Source organism: Acinonyx jubatus, chromosome A3, assembly GCF_027475565.1.
Source record: "Acinonyx jubatus isolate Ajub_Pintada_27869175 chromosome A3, VMU_Ajub_asm_v1.0, whole genome shotgun sequence".
NCBI lineage: Eukaryota > Metazoa > Chordata > Mammalia > Carnivora > Felidae > Acinonyx > Acinonyx jubatus.
The window spans coordinates 59,703,815-59,718,125 of NC_069388.1; the positions used below are offsets into that span (position 1 = coordinate 59,703,815).

General features: G+C 33.5%; 1 protein-coding gene across 2 annotated transcripts in view; it reads left to right on the top strand.

Moving 5' to 3' along the window:
- The window catches only part of TSGA10 (testis specific 10), a 166,600-nt gene extending 154,916 nt beyond the window's left edge, over nt 1-11,684 (top strand). The window contains exon 21 of one of the 2 annotated variants that reach the window (XM_027072642.2): nt 1,961-11,684. The gene's annotated coding sequence lies outside the window, so the exon portion shown is untranslated. Of the gene's footprint in view, nt 1-315; nt 382-1,960 lie in introns of those variants that run through there. The other variant, XM_053200473.1, reaches the window with a different exon arrangement.
- The last annotated feature ends 2,627 nt before the right edge of the window (nt 11,685-14,311 follow it).

Genomic DNA, 14,311 nt, shown 5'->3' on the forward strand with positions numbered 1-14,311 from the left:
TAGGAGTGTGTCAGAGTTTTAAAATCCATAGTATTGTACCACTAATTAACATACATTTTCTGCAATTGTGTTTATCTCTACTATTTTTAGAAAGGTAGGTGATGCTATATTTGTCAAGAATGTAAGATTTTTAAAAAATGTGTGTTTTAATAAGTTTTCTTTAAAACATTAAAGTACTGCAATCAACTTAATTGCCATTTTATTTATTTTTTTATATTTTGCCTATGGCAGGTGTCTATAATGTAGAGTAATAAGTTTAATGATATTTTCCTATTTCTCCTAAAATCTCCTAAATCTCATCTTTTCTCTCCATAGGCTTTGGCTTAATGTTGATATTAAAGCCTGGACAGTACTGTATTTTACGTTTGATATAAGCTATTTGTATTCTTGCCATTTTAATAAAAAAACCCCTAAGTCCTATCATTAATAATAGTCTTATGAAGTAGACAATTTCTCATTTTATATAGCAACTATGCAGTATTACTGCAGTAGGATAGTGTCCTGATTTAGGTCTTGTCTAATAATTAGCACAGTGATATTTTACTATAAATTCATGCTACATATTCATTTTAGTTTGATTTTTGAAAACTTTGAGGTTTATTCATCTAGTTCAAGACAATCATTATAGATTGGTTTTAAAAATTGAATAATTTAAAATAAGATGCCCTTTTGGGGAGCGTGGGTGGCTTAGTCAGTTAAGCATCCCGCTCTCAACTTAAGCTGGGGTCATGATCTCACAGTTCATGGGTTTGAGCCCCACATCGGGTTCTTCTCTGGCAGTGCAGAGACTGCTTGGGATTCTCTCTCTCTCTCGCTCTCACTCTCTCTCTGCCTATCCCCCTCTCAAGTGTTCTGTCACTCTCTCAAAATAAACAAACTTAAAAAAAATAAGATGCCCTTTTATAAACGTTTTAGAGAATAATACATAAAAAGTTGTTCTTGCTAATATTAATATGCTGATAAATGTAAAAATTAATGTTTACCAGGTGATGCAATGACCTAAGCACTAGGTTACCACAACATTAATTTTAGTTTATGTACCTTCTAGAAAAGCTGACAAGGAGCTGAGTGTCACCTGTCATTTGCACTTAATATATGTTGTATGTGGAGGGCAGTATGTGGGGAGGGGAACATGAGAGAGTAGGAATGAAGTATGAGAGAAAATATTTTCATACTTGATTAGAAGTATACTATAGTTGACTTGTCCCATTAATTACAGAATATTTAAAGGAAAATTATATAGTGAATATAATGGGGTAAACGTTATCCAAAGTTTGGGAAACAGCAACTATATTCTTTGTTAAAACTCAAAGAAAGGATTTTTTCTTATGGTAATATTTTAAGAACACATATCATTTTAAATGAGATTCAAACCACTTGAGATAAGTACATAACAGCCAATTGATATGGTAGAGACTGTCTAAAGCAATAAAATACACAATGCAAAAACTTTACAGACATATTCTTTTCTTGATGATAAAGAAATCTGAAAAAGAGCTCTCAGCTTTGAAATGTCACTTTCAATACAAAACATCCGCTCTTGCTGAAGTAAGGGTGTTTTGAAAGAAGATTGTTAACGCTTTGAGTTAAATATCTCATAGGTGCTGGGTCTTAATGCCCCTAAACTAAGTTCCAGCAATGTCTCCCCCTTGCATTCTCTGCCCTTGTTTCCCCTGGTAGAGTGTCACCAGGTACCATGTCAGATTCCTGAGCCCTGAGCCCACATGCCACCTCAGGTCAGTCCCTTCTGCTCTCATTCCACATTCACTCAACTTAAATATTAATTGGTACTACACAATACTGATGAAAGAAATTAAAGAAGACATAAATAAGTGAAAAGACATCTCATAATCATAGATTAGAAGGCTTAATATTGTTAAGATGGCAATATTCTCCCAAACCATCTTCAGATTAAACATAATTCTTATCAAAATACCAATGGAGGGGTTTTTTTTTGCAGAAATGGAAAAGCCAATCCTAAAATTTATATGGAATTGCAAGGGACTCAGAATAGCCTAAATAATCTTGAAACAGAAGAACAAAGTTGGAGGATACACATTTTCTGGTTACAAAAAGTTACTACAAAGCTGCAGTAGTCAAAATAGTGTAGTACCAGCATAAGGATAGACATATGGATGAATGGAATAGAATTGAAAGTCCAGAAATAAACCCATACATTGATGTTTGACGAAGGTGCCAAGACCATTCAATGGAGAAAGAACAGTCTCTTCAGTAGTAATGTTGGGACAACTGGATAACCACAGGCAAAAGAATGAAGTTAGACCCTTACACACCACATGCAAAAATCAACTCAAAATGGATTATATATCTAAATCCAAGTGCTAAAACTATAAAACTCTTTGAGGAAAACATAGAGGCAAATCTTCACAAACTTGGAATTTGCAATGGTTTTTCACATATGACTTAAATGACAAGCAACAACATGAATAGATAAATTGGACTTCATCAGAATTAAAAATATTTGTGCATCAAAAGACACTATCAAGAAAGTGAAAGAGCGCACCTGGGTGGCTCAGTAGGTTAAGCATCCGACTTTGGCTCAGGTCATGATCTCACTGTTTGTGTATTCAAGTCCCGTGTCAGGCTCTGTGTTGACAACTCAGAGCTTGGAGCCTGCTTCAGATTCTGTGTCTCCCTCTCTCTCTGCCCCTCCCTGGCTAGTGCTCTCTTTCTCTCTCTCTCTGTCTCTGTCTCTAAAAAGTAAATAAACATTAAAAAAAAAAAAAAGAAAGTGAAAGATAACCCAAATAATAGGAAAAAATATTTGCAAATCATGTATCTGATAAGGGTGTTAGTATCCAGAAAAATAAACATTTTTTACAACCTAACAACAAAAAAAACTCAATTTAAAAATGGGCAAAGGACTTGAATAGGCATTTCTCCAAAGAAGGTAAAGTCAATATGTAGATGAAAAAAGATACTCAACCTCATTAGTAATTAGGAAAATGGAAATTAAAACTACAAAACAAATCACTTCACATGCACTATGATGGCTATATAGAAAAGATAGACAATAACCAATATCAGTTAGAATGTGGAGAAATTGAAACTCATTGCTGGTGGAAATATAAAGTGGTACAGCCACTGTGGAAAACAGTTTGGCAGTTCCTCAATAAATTCAACATAGAACTACCATATGACCGAGCAATTCAACTCCTAGGTATGTATCCAAAGAATTAAAAAAGTATTCAAACAAAAATTTGTGCATGAATATTCATAGCAGCTCTAATTCACAATTAGCAAAAGATGGAAACAACCCAAATGTCCAACTGATGAATGAATAAACAGAATGTGATGTATCCCTACAATAGAATATTACTCAGCCATAAATATGAATGAATTACTCATACATGGTACAACATGGATAGCCCTTGAAAACTAAGTAAAAGAATCCAGACATAAAACTACATATTTTAAGATTTCATTCATATGAAATATCCACAATAGGCAAATCCAGAGAGACAGCAGATTAGTGACTGTCAAAGGACAATGGGGAAGGACTGCTTTGTGGGTACAGGGTTTCTGTTTAAGGTGATAAACAAGTTTTAGAACAGATAATGGTAATGGTTGTACAACATTGTAAATGTACTTAATGCCACTGAATTGTACAATTTTAAATGGTTAAAATGGTAAATATTAAATGTATTTACCACAATAAAAAAGTCATTTCCTCAAGGTTTCTCTGACTCCTAACATTGGTCTAACTGGCTCAGATTCTCCTGTAAAAACATCCAACATTTCTCCTTTTCTCCTTTAACTGTCCTCTAAAGGACAGTTGTAATTAATTGTATAATTATTTGTCTATTATCTGTCTTTCCTTCTGTACTATAAGATACATCAAGGCAAGGGATGGTATCTACCTTCACCACTATATCTGCTAGGGTGTAGCACAATGTTTGACATATACTAGGTATTCTGTAAATTCTTCTGGAACAAATAAAGGAATGAATTATCCTCAATTCCTAGCAAGTCTGTCTCCTAAATATCTATGGAATAAATCTACTTTTCTCTCTTCTCACTGTAATTCAGACCACAATAAACTCTAAGTCTAGAATAATGGAACAGCTTCCTATTTAATCTCTCTTGTTTCAGTCATACTTCCATTTAATCCATTCTCCACACTGTCATCAAAGAAATAGTTTTAAAACACAAATACAATCACATTCCTCTCCACACATATACCCAATGAGTATCAGATTTGCCTTTAGACTAAAGTCCAAGCTCTTTAACATTGCCTTCATAGGTCTCTCTGATTTGGTTTTTCTTTTTTTAATCTCTTGAATGTCATATCTCACTCTTCCTACCCTACACTGATATATTACTCTGAATTACTTTCAGCACTTGGAACTGTTTATGCTTTTTTATCTCTTGACCTTTGCACATGCTCTTTCCTCTGCCTGGATTGCTCATTTTCTTTCTCTCCCATTTCCCCCCTCAGCCTGGAAAATTCTTGTTTGGCTTAACATTGTATCCACAGCACCTATCATAGTGCCTGGCACATAATATGTGCTTATCAAATAGTTGCTTTAAAAAATGAAAGTCTAACTGGATTTCTTGTCTAACTTCTATTTGTTATTAATTTTACTTATCCTTTGTGCTCCATTGCATTCTTATTGTGTGGTCTTCTTTGTATGTTATACCTGCTAAGACTGTGAGCTCCATGAAGGCAAGGAGAATAGTCTGATTTATTTATCATGGTACAGACTATGCTAGACTTATGGTGGCTTCCAGCTAATATATATTTCACTGAAAGAATATAGAGTATAGGTAGTTAAGATCATAGGTTCTAGAGCCGCACTGCTTGACTTTACATCATGTCTCCACTTACTAGCTGTGTACTTGGGTAAGTTAAACTTAAGCTCTCTAAACTTTATTTCCCTTATTTGTAAAAGATATGTTTATAATAGTACCCAACTTAAGATAGTTATCATGTGGATTAACTGAGATAATAATATATCTCGAGTCTTAATATGTCTCAGTATAATGTCAGACAATATAGTAGGTGGTCAGTAGTTGTTTTTATTATTTGTTGAATTAATAAAGAAATCTATAGGTTTGAGACTCAAGAGAGAAAACTTGGCTGGAGGAAAAGATTTGGTAGTTCTCAGCAGGTATGCAATATGAGATCAAACAAATGAAAAACAAGGTAGGGGAAACAAAAAGTAGTTCAGGAAGAGAAAGATTAACTATAGCTTACCAGATGGCTTAGTTGTAAATACTACTTCACAGTCATAACAATGTGAGCACTGAATATAAATCTCAGAAAAATTATAAAATTAATTAATGAGAGGATGAAGGAATGGGAAAGAAGCAACGTGTGATAAAAGGCTGAGAAGGAACTAAAGCTACATTTTCTTCTTTCATAGTGATAAGTCAATAGATATGCCTAAAACTGAAAAATCAAGAAATAGCAATATAAGTATGTTATTTAATGATGAGGATACCTAAACAATCAGCTAAAGAGGTAAAAATGATTGTTTTTTGGAGGGAGAAATGTAGAGGTGAGAATGAGGCTGGCTGAAGACTTAATAACCTTGAAGAACTGTTTGAATCTTTTATAATATTGATTAAAATCAAAACAAAAATGCATAAAGATGAACTTTTTCTATTCTTTTGGTTTATAAGAGAAGATGAAAGATGGGTCAATAGTTAGAAGGCTTTTGAAGTCTTCTCTAACCCCATCAGCTCTCAATTATTTTACCCTTCTCTGACATCCTACTAAAATGCTTACCTTTTTAGGCATGTATCATGTAATGCCTTGTATTACACATATTTGTGTTCATGTACTCGTTTTCTAACAGACTTTGGATATTTTGAGGTGAAAGAATATATTTTTACCCAATTATATCTTTATCCCCAGACTTCTCCTTCATACATACATGACAGGTAGTCTTTATATGTATGTTGAATGGATGAAAGTATATTTAACTGTGTCCCCACTTTATGTGTTTTTGCTTTGTTTCATCAGATATATTTGGACTCAGTTTTTAAGCTTTTTTCATCTCTCACCATACTGAAAATGTAAGTGGTTATTTATGAATGCTAAGATGATTAAAAGATCTCTAAATTTTGAACAAGATAACTGAATTTATTAGCATACTAAAACTAGTTTTCCAAAACAACCTACATTATTCTAATGTTCTAGAGAAATAAAGTACATTTATATCTTTTATAGCTTTACAGCACTCTATTTCATTATCTTCATGTACTTCATAAATGTTCTTTCCCTTACTTGTACACATTGGGGCCTATTTATGGTGTTCTCTGGTAATGAGAATATATACATTTTGTTCCTGTCCCTCAAAACATTTCCTTTGAGTCAAAACTCCAGTTCTTCCCTCTGTCTTCCTTTTAATGGCTTTATTGAGATATAATTCACATGCCTATAATTCACCTATTTAAAGTATTTAACTCAATGGTTTTTAGTATATTCACAGTTGTGCAACCATCACCACAGTCTAATTTTAATTTTTTTTAACGTTTATTTATTTTTGAGACAGACAGAGACAGAGCATGAACAGGGGAGGGTCAGAGAGAGAGGGAGACACAGAATCTGAAACAGGCTCCAGGCTCTGAGCGGTCAGCACAGAGCCCTACGCGGGGCTTGAACTCACGGACCGTGAGATCATGACCTGAGCCGAAGTCGGACGCTTAACCGACCAAGCCACCCAGGCGCCCCCACCACAGTCTAATTTTAGAACATTTTTGTCATTCCAAAAGAAAAAACATACCCATTAGCCACTCACCCTCCATTCCCCTCTACACACTCAACCCCTTACCTTAGGCAACCACTAATCATATTCTGTTTCTCTTCTTTGCCTATTCTGGCCATTTCACATAAAAGGAACCATACAACATGTGGTCTTTTGTGACTGGCTTCTTTAATGTAACATAATGTTTTCAAGGGGTTTCTATTTTATAACAGGTATTGGTACTTCATTTTATAGCTAAATTACATTGCATTATATGGATATACTGCATCTTATTTATCCATTTAGAGGCTGATGAGCATTTGGATTCTTTCCACCTTTTGGCTATTATGAATAACCATTTACATACAAGTCTTTGTATGGATATATCTTTTCTAAATGTACCTAGGAGTGAATTTCCTGGGTCATATAGTAATATTTTTAGGAACTTCCAGTGTGTTTTCCAAACAGCAAATTGACTTGCATTCCTTGTTGAAAATAAGCTGGCCATAAATATGAGTATTTTTGGACTCTCAGTTCTGTTCTATTGACCTACGTGTCTCTGTTTACGCCAGTACCAGTCTGTCTTGATTACTACAACTTCGTAGTAAATTTTGAAACCAGGAAGTATGGTTTCCTTCAACTTTGTTTTTATTTTTCAATATAAATAATAAAACATTTAGCTACTCTGAGTGGCTTGCATTTCTGTATGAATTTAGGATCCATTTGTCAACGTCTACAAAAAGGCAGCTGGTTTTGATCGGAAGTGCACTGAATCTATTCAGACTAATTCAGGGAATATAGCCTTCCTAACAATATTGAGTCTTCTGACCCATGAATGTGTGATATGGGATATGTTTTCATTTATTTAGGTCTTTTTTTATTTCTTTAGATAATGTTTTATAGTTTTCATTGCATCTCTTTTGATAAATTTATTTCAAAGTGTTTTATTCTTTTATATGCTATTGTTCAGTTATTTTTAAATCTTATTTTCATATTATTTATTGCTATTCTATAGAAATATAACTGATATTTATATAATGATCTTAAATCCTGCAACCTTGCTGAACTTTTGATCTAATATGTTTTTAGTGCACTCCTTAGGACTTTCTGGATATAATATCATGTCATCTGCAAATAGAGTTTTACTTCTTCCTTTTCAATATGGAAGTTTTTTGTTTGTTTGTTTTATTTGTTTTGTTTTTTTTGTTAGTCTGTTTCCCTGGTTAGAATCTTCAGTAAAATGTTGAATACAAGTGATGAGAGAAGATATCCTTGTTTTGTTCCGGATTTAAGAGTAACAGTATGTAGTCACAGTAAGTGTTGTTAGCTGTGGGTTTGTCATAAGTGCCCTTTGTCACATTGAGGAAGTTCCCTTTTATTCCTATTTTGCTCCTTTTTTTTTTCATGAAAAAGTGTCCTTTTACTTTTACTTTCATTCTATCTTTGAATCTAAAATGTATATTTTGTAGACAACATATAGTTGGATCTTGTTTCCACCCCCCCACCCCCTGGCCTGGTCTATCACTGCCTTTTGATTAGATTGTTTAACATTCACATTTAATGTTATTATTGGTATGGTTAGATTTACCTCTACTGCTTAACATTTTGTTTTCTATATATCTCATGTCTTCTTTTTCTGTTGCCATTTTAGTGTCTTCTTTTGTATTAAGTGAATATTTTCTAATATAACATTTTAATTGATGTAGTGACTTTTTAGCCCTAATTTTGAGTTATTTCCTTAGTGATTGTTCTATACATTATAATGTAGATCTTAACTTATTGGAAACTACTTCATATTTTTATTAACTTAATTACAATGATATATGAAAATGTTACTCCTATATAGCTCTATTCTCTCCCTTTTTGTCTGTATGTGTGTATATAAATAAGTATAAGATATATATTTTATTTATTTATAAAATGCAATATTACACTGTTATAGGTACTTCATGTAATTTTATAGTTTTTAAAAAGCTTAGAGAAGAAAAGAGAGAATAAGTATACAGAGAGAGTTAAAAAATATATTTGCCTTCTTATTTGCCATTTTTAGTTCTTCATTTCTTCTTGTGAATTCAAATTACCAAACTGGTTTTATTTCCTTATGCCAATATAGTTCTGTTACCACAAATCCCCCTTGTGATGTTGCTGTCAAATGAATTACATTTCTATATAGGCCCATTAGTATAATTATATACATATTGTTTTATATAATTGTTCATAAAAATTATTTATTTTTAAAATTGTGATAAAATACAGATAACAATATTTAATGTCTTACCCATTTTAAATGTACAGTTCAGTGGTATTAAATACTTTCATATTGTTGTGCAGCCATAACTATCATCTTCAGAACTCTTCATTTTGTAAAACTGAAACTCTGTGCACATTAAACAATAATTCTCCATTCCCCCTTTCTCCAGCCCTTGATGACTACCATTAAACTTTTTGTCTCTCTGAATTTGATTACCCTAGATACTTTTTATAAGCTGAATTATGCAATATTCGTCCCTTTGTACCTGGCTTATTTACTTAGCATAATGTCCTGAAGATTCATCTATGTTGTAGTCTGTGTCAGAATTTTCTTCTTTTTAAGGTTGGATAATAGTCCATTGTATGTATATACCAAATTTTGTTTATCCATTTATCCATTGATGGATGTTTGCATTGCTTCTGTCTTTCGGCTGTTGGGAATAATGCTGCTATGAACATGTGTGTACAAATATCTCTTTGAAACCCTCCTTTCAAGTCTTTTGTGAACATACATAAAAGTGGAATTACTAGATCATATGATATTCTACTTTCAATTTATTGAGGAGCTGCCATAATGCTTTCTCTAGCTGCTGAACTATCTTATATTCCCCCCCAAAGCAAAAGGTTCCAATTTCTTTATGTCCTTACCAACACTTGTTATATTCTGGGGTTAACTGGAATGTCTTTATTTCACTTCTATTTCTGAGAGATAGTTTTGCTGGATATAGAAATCTTGAATGACAAGTTATTTTGCCTGGCATTTTGCATGTCATCCTACTGCTTTCTGGCCTGTATTGTTTCTCATGATAAATCAGCTGTCAGTCTTTTGGAATTCTCTTAGAATAGTTGAGAAGTCAGCTGTTAATCTTATTAAGGTACATACTGAGTGGTTTTTCTCTTGCTCCTTTCAAATTTTTTGTTTTGTTTTGTTTTTAGTTTCAACATCTTGAGTATGATATGTCTGGGTATTGATATTTTTGTGTTTATCCTACTTGCAGTTTGTTGTGCTTGTTAGATGTGTAGGTTAATGTTATGTCAAATTTGTGACTTTTCAGCCATTATTTCTGGAGGTATATTTCCTGCTTCTTTCTCTCCTGTTCTCTGTATTCCCAGTACATGTATATTACTGAGTTTAATAGTGTCTTACATTTCTCTGAGGCTCTGTTCATTTTTCTTCATTTTTTTTTCTTTTTGGCCTTCAGATTGCATATCCAAATTCATGGATGATAGTTTGTAATTTCTTTGGAATGTGGTTAGAGAGTGCATCTTTATTACTTTTAGTTGAGGTGGGCAGATATTTCATTTTGGTTTTGATTTGCATTCCCTCATGATTAGTGATGTTGAGCACCTTTTTATGCAGCTATTGGCCATGTGTATGCCTTCTTTGGTAAAATATCTATTCAGATCCTCTGCCCATATTGTATTTGGGCAGGTTGCCTTTTTCCATTTGGTAGGTTGCCTTTTTATTCTGTTAAAGGTTTCCTTTTCTGTGCAGAAGCTTTTTGTGTTTTAAATTTTTGTTGCTATACATAGAGTAAATTTTATAGCTTATATCTGTACATTTAGTAAAATGAAGACCAAATTTCATAAACAAGAAAAAGTGAAATTTATAAATATCTCATTTTTGTCCCTCAGGAAATTAAGAATTATTATTTTATGTTTATTTCACTTTTTGAGGTAATGTTAATTATGTGTATTGTAACACTGAGATGGTATCTATTTAGGTATGACAAATATGGTGTCCTGTTTTAATGATTTAAGGAAAAAAATCCATCTTCTGGTTGCTACCTACTTAAATGTATTTTGTTGAGCTATATTTAAACCAGTTTTATCTCAGTATAATACACACACTATAGTAATTATTAATGCATTTGCATCATCCCTTAGGCTATAGCATCCTACATAATAGAGATACTATTTTGCAGTATTCTGAAACAAAAGTCTACCAACACTTCAATGTGATAGAGATGTCTCCTGGGGTGCCTGGGTGGCTCAGTCGTTGTGTATCTGACTTTGGCTCAGGTCATGATCTCACTGCTCATGAATTCAGGCCCTGCATCGGGCTCTGTGCTGACAGTTCAGAGCCTGGAGCTTCCTTTGGATTCCATGTCTCTGTCTCTCTCTGTCCCTTCCCTGCTCATGCTTGCTTGCTCCTTCTCTCTCTCTCTCTCTGTCTCAAAAATAAACATTAAAAAAAAGAAATATCTTCTGCTTCCTCAGTTTTCTTAAAAGGCCATGGAATCTCAAGAATTGTTATTAAAGGATGAGTTTCTTTAATGATTTCCATCAAAGTCAAGATAATTTGGAGTAAGCCTAGTGCAAGGACAGCTAATTAACTTCATCTGTGACTATCTGTGCTTCAAGATAATGACCTCTAGACAAATAGGCCTACAGTTTGCTTTACTTCTGATGACAGTAATGGAGAGAATCAAGAACATGTCTCATGGTTATCTTGTTTCTGCTATTTTCAAAGGAAAATGTTTTTTTTGTAGGTATAATTGACATGACATTATATTAGTTTCAGGTATACATTATGATTTGATATTTGTATATATTGCAAAGGAAAATGTCTGTTTTTAAGTATAAGCTTAATTTGGTATTAATTTTGTATAGCTCTTCCTATTTTTCTTTCACTGGACACTGCAACACTTTTCACCAATTTAGTCTTATGCACCAGTGGCTTTAATTTAATAGATGTCCAATAAATATTTGTTGAATGAGCACATGAGTGAAACCTATTTTTTTTACATTTATCGGGGAAAGGGTTTCTCTCAGTACTTTTCCGTAACTCCAGGAACTCACTGAAATTGCACTCCAGTGCATGCAGTCTTAACATGTTTCCCATACATGTGCCAAATGGCTGGTAAAGTACATGCCTATCCATTGGCAATATAGACTCTGCTCTACAGAAGGATTCTCTTCAATTGCATTTACATTTTTGAAACATGGCCACTTATCTCCACTTTCTAAACATTTCTAACTAAACAAAACATAGCTTTAGTGAGTCTATGTAATGATTTCCATAATCATTTCTTCAGAAAGAAGCAGACAGCAGATCTTTGCAAAAGTGAGTGAAAGGCAAACTGAAGAAGGTGATCACAAGCAAGAAACAATTCAAGAAAACTTCCTCAGCATCCTGGAGTTGTTAAAATTTGGTAATGAAGTTAACCCATGATGAAAAAATGTGAATATTTTCAGGACTTGTATTTTGAAGAAGGCAATTAATTCTGGATTTTGTAGGCATTAATGTGAGGCCTGATTACCTCTTTTAGAGGAAAGCCATATTGAATGCCTTAAAGAAAAACGCCACTTAGTAACAACCACACAGACTGGTAAAAACTTTTTATAATAGGTGATTGAAAGTTCTGGGTTTATGTATAAACCCACATAAATGTATATGTATATATAATATGTCCACATAAACCCAGAACTTTCAATTTCCTATTGCAAAAGTTTTCTGTGTTAAAAGTTCTAAACTATATTTGTGATCAGAATTTTACACTTGCTCTAGAAAAAGGGGAAGAGCTTTTTTGTCTTCAATTTTGTACCTTGATTGAATTATAGCTACTGCTGTAACTGATCTGCTATTGCATCCCCAGTGTGACATCTTTCAGGTCCCTCTGCTTATCTACAAACCTCAGTTATTTGTGAAATTTGAGTTCAGAGACAAGGATTTTTAGCAAGTAGATGAAAAGATAAATGACTTCAGATTTTCAACAAGCTCCCATCTAACAATAGGTTAACTTTCAAAGGTTTTGAAACAAACATCTTCACTGGGGTAAGTGGGTAATTTGTACATGAAATAATAGAATAGTATCTCCCTTTATAGCAATGAATGGCAGGTTTATATAGGGTAGTTCTTGATGAGACAGAATGAATAAAAATCATCTATTTGAGGAGTTTCCAGAGATCATCAAAACCAAACAAGGCAGACTATTGTCCCTCTGGGTGCTTCTTGCATTATCTTCTTGTGTATTAATGCTCATTGTTTTAAAGCTATCTGGGGCAAAATAAAACAGACATCTCTGAATTCTACAATGGGAAGTAGGAATTTTTCTTTTTCTGGCAAACAATGCCTTTGTGACCATGATCTCATAGGATCACAGACCTGACATCTGATATGCCAGATATTTTTGCTTCCTTTCCTTATGTTCATGTTTTGTATCTTAAATTCCTCAAAGGTGACCTTGAGAAAAAGTCACCCATAGGGATGAGAGAAATATTTGATCTCAGTTTTCTGTGTTTTATTATTAGAAAAATTTAATCATGAATACTAATAATAATAGTACTTAGCAATACTTCACAGAAGGTACTTTTTATTGTTAAGTATTACAACCATACAGAAAAGTACACAATACAAAAGTTTAGTGAACTAAATTGTCACAGATACCCATAGAACTACTGGGTGAAGATATGGAGCACATCAAGTATCTCAGCACTTATCTTGGCACCCCATCTCAATCACTATTCTTGTCTTCCCAAATAACCAGTATTCTGATTATTTTCTCCTTCTTCCTCTTCTTCTTCTCCTCCTCCTCCTCCCTCTCCTCCTCCTCCTCCTTCCTCCTCTTCCTCTTCTTCTTCTCCTTCCTCTCCTTCTTCTTCCTTTTCTCCTTCTCTTCCTCCTCCTCCTCCTCCTCCTCCTCCTCCTTCTTTCCTCTTTCTTCATTCTTCTTTCATCTATAGGTTTATTATAGGTTTATTTTGTATGGCATAATTTGTAGTCTTTGCCCCCTCAACACTGTTTTTTCTTTTTAAATTTATTTATTTATTTTTAAATTTACATCCAAAGTTAGTTAGCATATAGTGCAACAATGATTTCAAGAGTAGATTCCTTAATGCCCTTTACCCATTTAGCTCATCCCCCCTCCCACAAACCCTCCAGCAACCCTCTTTTGTTGTCTTTATTTAAGAGTGTCTTATGTTTTCTCCCCTTCCATGTTTTTATATTATTTTTGCTTCCTTTCTTTATGTTCATGTTTTATATCTTAAATTCCTCATATGAGTGAAGTCATATGAAATTTGCCTTTCTCTGACTGACTAGTTTTGCTTAGCATAATACCCTCTAGTTCCATCCACGTAGTTGCAAATGGCAAGATTTCATTCTTTTTGGTGGCCAAGTAATACTCCACTGTATGTATGTGTGTATATATATATATATATATATATATATATATATATACACACACACATATATATGTGTATATATACACATATATATACCACATCGTCTTTATCCATTCATCCGTTGATGGACATTTGGGCTCTTTCCTTACTTGGGCTATTGTTGATAGTGCTGCTGTAAACATTGGGGTGCACGTGTCCCTTTGAAACAGCACACCTGTATC